Source organism: Copadichromis virginalis, linkage group LG6 (assembly GCF_057382275.1).
Source record: "Copadichromis virginalis isolate Kocher_CV1m ecotype Utaka linkage group LG6, C_Virginalis_male_GT1.1, whole genome shotgun sequence".
Taxonomy (NCBI): domain Eukaryota; kingdom Metazoa; phylum Chordata; class Actinopteri; order Cichliformes; family Cichlidae; genus Copadichromis; species Copadichromis virginalis.
In genome coordinates this window covers 2,022,617-2,025,116 of record NC_140623.1, presented here as the reverse complement: position 1 = coordinate 2,025,116, position 2,500 = coordinate 2,022,617, and the positions used below count along the sequence as shown (strand labels likewise).

The 2,500-nt window shown below is 43.8% G+C and overlaps 1 protein-coding gene across 1 annotated transcript in view; it reads right to left on the bottom strand.

The window, feature by feature from the left end:
• LOC146706900 (NADH dehydrogenase [ubiquinone] iron-sulfur protein 8, mitochondrial-like) overlaps positions 1-2,500 on the bottom strand; it is a 20,173-nt gene that overhangs the window by 9,452 nt on the left and 8,221 nt on the right. The gene's annotated exons all lie outside the window — the stretch shown is intronic.

Genomic DNA, 2,500 nt, shown 5'->3' with positions numbered 1-2,500 from the left:
CGTTAGTTTCGGGCTATAAGCCACTACTTTTTGCACAAGGTTTGAACCCCGCGGCTTTTCTATGGATCGTCCATGATTTTTGTGATATCGTAAGAGGATTTGTTTTGGTTGCTCCGCTGTTGTACGGCACTACGTTGCCTGGTGGAAGGGCATGTGATCATTCAAAAACCCTCAGTATGGCAAACAAAAGAAATGCATATGATGCAGCTTTCAAATTAAAGGCAGTCTATTTGGCACTCAGCAAGGGAAATAGAGCTGCTGCACGTACCCTTGGTATAAACGAATCAATGGTAAGACGTTGGAGACGAACTGGCTCTGTGCAAAAAGACGAAAAAAGCTTTCAGAGGAAATAAGAGCAGATGGCCCAAACTTGAAGACTGTATTGAAGACTGGGTGAACACGCAGAGAGCAAACGGGCGAGGTGTTTAAACTGTGCAGATCCAACTAAAAGCCAAAACAGTCACCAACGAAATGAAGATAGAAAATTTCAGAGGTGGGCCATCCTGGTGTCACAGATTTATGAAACGAAAAGGACTGTCCATGAGGGCACGGACGACTGTGTGTCAGCAACTCCCTCCCGACTACGCAGAGGAAAATAACAAACTTCCGCAAATTCACACTAAGAAAGATAAACGAATATTCCATCGGACCGGACGAGATCATAAACATGGATGAAGTGCTATTGACGTTTGACCTGCCCCCTCACTAGGACTGTTAACAAGCAAGGCGAATCAACCACCACGGTGAGAACCACTGGCCATGAGAGAACGAATTTCACTTGTGCGCTGGGCTGCACAGCATCAGGGTTTCAACTTCCGCCAATGGTGATCTTTAAGCGGATGACTATGCCAAGAGAAGAGATCCCGAGCGGCATCTCTGTTAAGGTCAACAAGAATGGGTGGATGGTGGAAAGCGTAATGAAGGAATGGCTGCAAGAGTGCTATGGGAAGCAGCCTGGAGGATTCTTTCGCCAAAAAAAAAAAAAAAAAAAAGCGTTGCTTGTTTTGGACAGCATGAGGGCCCATATCACAGATTCTGTGAAAGCAGCCATTAAGAGCACAAACTCGATTCCAGCTTTGATTCCTGGAGGCACAACGAAGCACCTGCAGCCACTCGACATCAGTGTGAATCGTGCGTTCAAAGTAGCACTACGCGTTCAGTGGGAGGCATGGATGACGAGCGGTAATAAATCATTCACCAAAACTGGTCGCATGCGAAGAGCAAGTTTTGCCCAAGTCTGCCAGTGGATTCTGACAGCGTGGAGAAGTGTAAAAGCATCCACGATCACCAAAGGATTTCGAAGGGCTGGACTGCTGCATGATGGAGAGGGGGACACCACCACTGCCCTTCAGAGGGTTTTCGACTCCGACACTGACGAGGATTTCTTTGGTTTTGAAAGTGACAACGAAGGGGAGTAGCGGAGAGTGGATGACGAAGCCATCCTGAGCCTGAGGACTTTATGGGTTTTAGTGCGCAGGAAGAAGAGAAAGATGGTGGTGAATGACTGACTTTTCTTCTTGTTAAAGCCGTGTTACTGCACCTGAGCCTAAAAGGTAGGCCAAATCTCTTTTTCTGGTGTGCTGTAGGTTATTGTTATGTACTACATTTGTTACTCGTTTATAAAGCACAGCACATGTTTCGTACTTGTAATTACCGGTACTTGTGCATATACGTAAAAAGTTACTTGTTTTTCAAAACATTAATAAAAGGGATGTGGTCCCAAACAGCCATCTCTTTCCTGACAATCCCCTTTGTGCGCATTCTCGTACATATGGTAAGTAAACATTAAAACACCTGCGGCTTTTAGTCAGGTGCGGCTAATGTATGTACAAAACAGGATTTTCCCCTAATTTTAGCTTGTGCGGCTAATATTCAGGTGCGCTTTTTCAGTCCAGTCCTTGACTGAAAATGACTTTCAGAGGACAAAAGTTTTTTAAGACACTTTTAACACTGACTTTTGAATCATTCAAGCAATAAAAAGGCACCTAACTCCTGGGAACCAGTGTTGTGTCTACACACAACAGACAACTTAGCAACAAAACAATTTTAGATTGCATCCTTTCAGCCTGTCACATAAATCCATTACTTAGTCCTATATTTCAAAGACAACAGTTTGAGAAGCATGAAATACGATTTTTACAGCAACAAGATTAGTTCTAAGAACTGCTAACCAAGAACCTGGCATATCTCAGCTAAGTGGGCTAAGCTTTGAGGAAATTGGACAATTAGGGGACAAAAAAAAAAAAAAAAAAAAGTGGCAGGTATCTGAAAGTCATAAAAAAATCCAGCATAGACCTGACACATGACCTGATAGATGCATCTGACTCCCATGGTTCACCATCTACTGTTTGCCAAAGCCTCAGAATTGCTCGCAGTGGAGGGTGGCATCCAAAGAAGAGCTTTAAATGCCCTTCAAGAAGCCTGGTGAACCATTCCTGAAGACTGCTTAAAGAAATTACACAAAGAGAATTCAAAGCTGCTCCTACCAAATATTGATTTT